Here is a 6,938-nt window from a genome sequence, read left to right as displayed (position 1 = left end):
TTCAATTACTAGCCAAGCATTCAAGCTTGTTGAGCAAGAAGGGAAAACTTAGCTTGCAAGTTCAATTCCTAGCTAAGCATTTTAGCTTGTTGAGCAAGAGGGAATGTGAACCAAGTGTTCTTGGCTTGGTTTGAGTGAGAAGATTTGTCTCTCTTATCTGTTATTTCTCTCTTTCTCTCCTTTCTCTCACGTTCATTCTTTCCCCCTTCCCCTCACGTCCACCTCCCTCTCTTACTCTTATTTCTCATCCCCCATCTCTCTCTCTCATTGTTCCCCCCACGTCTCTCTCGTCTCTCTCATCTCTCTAGCCCCTCTCTCCCCGACACCACCACCACTCGCCTCACCACCTCACGCCACCACCACCAATCGCCAGGCCTCAAGCAGCGCTGGAACGAGCCTCGTCGGCCGTCGTCTAGCTCTTCCGCCATGTTCTGCAAAGTTGGTTCGTGCTTTGGAACGCTTGTGTGGCTCCGTCGTCACCGTGTCACCACCGTCACCGTTAAACGGTGAGTTAACTACCTAATCGTTGATTAGGCCGTTAATTACGCATAAGGATAGACTAGACTAAAAGTAAACCTAGTAATTGTTAATTAATTAGGATTAGCACGATAAGTTATTGGGATAGGTTATCGGTAATTGCGACAAGTTAACGTTGTATTGTAGATGCAATTTGATGGTTTTCCCATTCGGACTCAATTATTAGTTTTGTTCAGGAAAACCTAGATTCGGGTCCTCTGTACCTCTTCATTTTGTTATTTTTGTGGAGAATTTGGTGGACCGAATTTCCAAAAACTTCCTTCTTAAAAGCTGTTCCAAATATCTTTAAGTTTAACATATTTTAATTTCAAAATTTATGGACTTGATATGAGTAGTACTAAAGCCTAGTTTTTGGACCATGTAAAACTGTCTAGAATGGGTATTTCTGTGATGTTTACAATTTCTCGATTTTCTACAAAATTTTTTGGATCGATTTTGAAAAATATTCCTGCACAAAATTTCTTGACGACTTCTTTCTCCACAACATATAAAAATTTGATAATTTTTGGAGATGTTTTGTGTATGGTAAAGAACTGATTTTGTGGAACAACGGTTCTGTTCCAGTGAGCAAGTTTTAGTCTGTCTTTGGATTATTAAAAAAGATACTTACAGAAATATTTGGACTTTGGTTCCTTCATAAGAAATGTTTATCCAGGTGTATTTTATAACATATCCAAAGTTTAGAATTTTCTGAATACATCCACTATTTATTTTGAAGGAATTTTTATTACTGTGCAAAACTGCCTAGATTCACCCAATTTCAAAGATGCACCATTTCTCACGTGAAACCTTGGGAATTTGGACTTGATGTCTTATGGTGATTTAATGTGCACATTCTGAGCTTTCAAATGAGATTTGTTAAATTTTGATTGGAGGTCAAATGATGGGACAAATGTGATTATGCATGTGATGGCAGAATTTGGAATATGGTGTGAAAGTTGCCATGAGTTAGAATGGTGTCACACTACCATAGTGGCCTTTGAGATATTATAATATAAGGCTTGGTAATGAGATGTGGAATGATGTATGAGGTTCATGATGAGAAACATTTGTCATGTGATGAAATATTTGAGTGCATGATGTAACATCCTCAATTTCGGTTTTCGAGAAATGGCTATGGTTTAAGTTTGGTGGTTTTTCATTCGGAGCTAATTTTACTCTTGTTCTGGAAACCAGATTCGGATCCTCTATACCCCTTCGTTTTGTTATTTTTGTATAAATTTTTGTGATCCGAATTTGCAAACACTTTATTCTTGAAAGTTGTTTCAAACATTTTGAAGTTTTACATACTTTAATTTCAGAATTTTTGGACTTGATTTGGGTTAGACGATCACCTCACTTTCGGACCATATAAAACTGCCCAGAATGGATATTTCTGTGATGTTTACATATTCTCGATTTTCTACAAACTTTTCTAGACGATTTTGGAAAAGTTTCCTTCACAAAAGTTCTTCAGAACTTCTTTCTCTATAACATATATAAATTTGGAAATTTTAGAAATGATCTGTATTCTTGAAAGAGCTTACTTTGTGAAGCAAGGACTCTGTTCTAGCGAACTATTTTTAGTCTGTTTTTGAGATACTAAAAGTTGTATTTATAGAAAGATTTAGATTTTGTGCCCCCATGGAAAATGTTTGTTAAGATCTTGTTGATGACATATTCAAATTTGAGAATTTTCGAAGTTCATTTACTATGTTTTTTAAGTCCGATTTTGTGAACAGTGCAAAATTGCCCGGTTTTGCCAAATTGCAAAGATTCATCATTTTCTATATGAAAGCATTGGAATTTCGAATTGATGTCTTTTGGAGACAAATTCTATGCATTTTGAGTTTTCAAATGAGATATGTTAAGCTTTAATTGGAGGTCGCCCAAGGGAGAAGCCGAGAGAGAGAAAGAAAGAAGGTTTATTGCAACTTGAGGACCAAGTTTTAGGACCTTAAGTGCTCCTCTAGGTCATCATGAAACCTAGATTGCAACTTAGGGCCCAAGTTTAGGTTATGTGGCTAGGATTAAATCTTGCTCAAGAAGCCACATTAATAGCATTAGACTTTAAAGGCATTTCATCATGGTATTTTGGCTTTTATTCATTAATGCCAAGATTTTCAAGATCATTTCATTAATGGCTTAGATTCTCAAGATCATTTCATCATGATATTTTGGCATTTCTTCATTAATAGCCAAGATTTTCATAGTAATCATGACACTTGACTTTAGGGGCATTTCATCATGTTATTTTGGCTATTGTCCATTAATGCCGAGATTTCCAAAATTAAATTATTAATGGCATTTCATCATGACTTTTGGCTCTTATTCATTAATGTCAAGATCCTCAAAATCATTATAATCATGACATTAGACTTTAGAGGCATTTCATCATGATATTTTGGCATTTCTTCGTTAATACCTTAGATTCTCAAGATTTTCTCATCATGGTCTTTTGACCTTTCTTCATTAATGACTTAGATTCTCAAGATCATGTCATCATGATTTTTGGCTCATATTCATTAATGACTAAGATTTTAAGAAAATTTGATAATGATGGCCAAATCTAGACATTAATGAAGGAGATTTTGTAATCATGGCAAAATCTAGAAAGATTTGGTAATGATGACGAGAAGATATGGCTTGGAGAAGAAGCAAGTGAAGCCTATAAATAGAGGCAATTCTCCTTCATTTCTCACCATTCCACCATCACCTCTCTCTCTCGCGCTCTCACTCTCTAGGCCGCCCTCTCTCCTCTTGGCCACGCCCTTGCCGTGCCTGTACCCGTGCCGCCGTCGACCACTGTAGATGTTTTCTTGTGCTTATAGGTGAGTGGATTCCCTAACACTTGGATAGAGCGGTGTGTTACGTGGTTGGAACGCGGCATGTAAGTGAATTCCCTAATCTTGTGACGTGGTTTGCTTGAACCGTGTTCGGTCTTTTGATTGGTTATGGTTGGTTCTTTCCATGACTTGCTTATATGTCATATTTGAGGTGACGTGGTTGGCTTGAACTCTGTTCGGTCATTGGACTGGTTGATTTCAAAGAAAGATTATGAATCTTTGAAAAGGAATTTTGCTTAAGAAATGATTTCGATGTCTTGAGAAGGAAAGCATGCTTTGAAATGATGTTTTTACAAAGTCCTTTGAAAATGGATTAATTTCATTGCTATGTTTAAAAAGGATTTCGATGCCTTAAGAAGGAAAGCATGTTTCAAAATGATGTCCTTGCAAAATTGAGCGACTGTTTGCAGAAGTGATCACGCAAAATTGTGTTGTGGCATTGTTATGAGCACGAATCATGTTTACATGGGCTAATTGAAAATATAAAAATTGGCTTGAATGCTCAAGTGCTCGTGCGACCACTAAATAAAAGAAGAAGACCGTCGTGTTAGTGGCGATGCCTCGGTAAACTCGCGGCGGGATGCCCTAGTTCAGCTAGGATGCCTGGGTTGAGCCCGGATGCCTCAGTAAACTAGTGTCGGGATGCCCTAGTTGAGTTAGGATGACTTGGTTGAGCCTGGATGCCTTGGGTGAGTTAGCCCCGGGATGCCTCGGTTGAGCCGAGATGCCCTGGTTGAGCCAGGATGCCTAGCATGAAGCTGGATGCCTCGGTTGAGCCGAGATGCCCTGGTTGAGCCAGGATGACGATAATGAATTCTTTATGTATACCGGTATGTGTGTATTGATAAGCCGAGTTTATGTGACCAGATAAAAGTAAGCTTCCATGTGAACATAGTAAGGGCAAGGTCAAAGTCTTTGCTATTGATGTGCCATCGACATAAGGCAGGAAAACTATTTGTATGCGTTAGTACAATGGTGAGGCATCATCCTGCACGAGTATTAGTGAATTTACTCATTGAGTCTCCCCGACTCATTCCCCGTTGTTTTCCCTTTTTCAGGTTCATACGGTGGAGATTGGCATAGAGGAGCAAGGAGTAACCCTAGCCTTTGCTTGTGATATAGTTCGTACGTTGAACAACACGTAGAAAAGGGCTTATAAAAATATGTTTAAAAAAAATGGTAAATGTATGTTATTCATGTTTTCCTTGATTTCCAACTATTATACAAGGTTTGCTCTTGATGCTTGTCGAAATCCTGCTGTTTGTTCTGATTGTGATTGTCCCGAGTTATGCTTCCACTTGTGATTAAAGAAAGACAATAATGAACGGGACGTCACAAAGTGAGCCTTGGGTTACGGTTTTGGCCAGGACATGACTGAGGTGTGGTAAGGGCGTTACAGTTTAATTTGGTATCAGAGCAGGTTTTGTCTCCAGTAGGTGCAATTCGGGATAGCTTGCGACTGGCCGATCCAACGAGGGCAGGGAGTGGCGCCGGGGCCATACTACCTGATCATTGAGCGGCTTCTGATAGAGGTGGCGCCGGGGCGAGAGGCCTGATCATTGAGCGGCCTCTGGGCAGAAGTAGCGCTGGGGTAAACACCTGGTTATTAAGCAGCTTCTGAAAGGAAGTGGCACCGGAGTGAAAAACCTAATCATTGAGCTGCTCTTGGCAGGCTTCTAGGATGGCTAGGGGCAGGAATGACCGAATTGTGCACCGAATTGGGAAAACAATTCTGAAATCCAAGCGGGAATAAAGACCTGAAGTGATAAGGTGCGCTGAAGTTAGGGTAGTTAGCTAGGAAATACCCTGCGCATGTGATTGTTTGATTCATTGTTGAATAGGCCTTGGTTGATAACATTTGATCTTGACCACTGACCTATTCCTGTGATGTAGAAAGTCTCGATAAGGAAATAAGTGTTCAGGATCAAGCTTCGATTGCTAATGGAAAAAGAAAGTCCTATTAGAACACCATGACTTTGGAAGAGAAGTCCAAGTAGGACCTTCAACTGGATGGATTTTAGAAGTGCTAAGTTGGACGGTAGGCTCTTGTGGTAAGTGATGATCTTTTAGCGTTGGACATTATCGGATGAGTTGCAAGTCATTATTTATGTCATAGCAAGCTTTCGGTGTGAAATTTGTGGAGTTTTGATTATTGGTGGAATTAAACGGATTGGTTAAGACATGATCTATAGAGTGTAAGTTATGATATATAGATAATAGGTTGTGATTTTAAGAATTAAGTTGCGATCGGTTGAGATAGATTATGATAAGATTTGATCTTGGAAGTATGAGCTTGAATCGTTATAAAATTGTTTGTGGATTATAGATCGGAATGATAAGTATGATCTTCATAATTATAGGATGCAATCTTACTTCAAAGGTTTTGAGGAATTATTGAATATGGCCAATTTTGATTATAGTTTCCTCTATATTGAAGATGAAAGGCAAGTACTTAAGTCGTTAATCTTAGAAATGGTAAGTTGAAATGATGATTCTCGAGGTTTAGAACTTGAGGAACATTGGATGGAATTTAGGTAAGTTCTTATCTTTGGTGATATGAAGGAGTTAAAGTTATCCAATTAGGTATTGATTATTTAAGATAATAACGACCTCTTGTTTTGGTGATTTGGAGGATAATAGTCCCTTAAGTATAAGAGGATGATCTTTCAAATAAAAATCAAAGACGAGTCCATATCTTGGTAATTTGGAGGTTGTAGTCATTCAAGTTTAAGTGGTGATATTTTAAGCAATGATACTTTTTGTGAATTTAAGATATTGAAGATTAGATTTTAAGTGTGGCGAATGGTAGCAATTCTCGGTGCTAGAGAAATAATTGTAAATGAATGACACTTTGGAGATCTTAGAGACTATCTAGGAATTTATGATTCTTAGAATTTGAAAGAAAAAAAAAGAAAGAATTTAAGAATGATGATGATGGAAAGTCATTTCAAGCCACGGAAGTAGTATCTTTGAGGAGGAAATATTATGATGAAATTTGAAGAAGATTTTATCAGAATAACGCAGCGGAAGCGTGGTCAAGCTTCAAGCACTCCAGTCTGTTGGAGCAAGGTCGGAGAAAGAAAGGTCGCTGGTCTAGAGCTAGTCCAATGTATAACGGATGCCGTAAAGGTATTTAGGAAAGCTAAATTCCATGTACGTTGGATCTTTTGAAATTCCATAACGAATAGGGAATTGGCCTATCGGTTGGCGTTGCCATCAAGACTTGCTTAGGTACATGATATGTTCCATTTATCGATGTTGTGAAAGTATGAGCCGATCTGGCACACGTGCTAAGTTTCGACCAGGTCAAATTGAACAACAGAGTGTCCTATGTTGAAGAGCCAATGCAAATTGTGGATAAGAAAGAGTAGGTGTTGAGAAATAAGGCCATTCCATTAGCAAAAGTCCTGTGAAAACACCCTGGCATAGGTATGTATCAATATGTGGGAAAGTGGAGAATTAATGAAGTGTCAATACCCACACTTATTTGAGGAACTAGGTATGTGTTTGAATTTTGAGGACGAAATTCTTTTTAGTGGGGGAGAATTGTAACATCCTCAATTTCGGTTCCCGAGA

The sequence above is a fragment of the Syzygium oleosum genome, unplaced genomic scaffold, assembly GCF_021117445.2.
Source record: "Syzygium oleosum isolate NSW1041296 unplaced genomic scaffold, Sole_v2.1 Sole_v2.16, whole genome shotgun sequence".
Taxonomy (NCBI): domain Eukaryota; kingdom Viridiplantae; phylum Streptophyta; class Magnoliopsida; order Myrtales; family Myrtaceae; genus Syzygium; species Syzygium oleosum.
Note: the sequence above shows the minus strand (reverse complement) of the source record.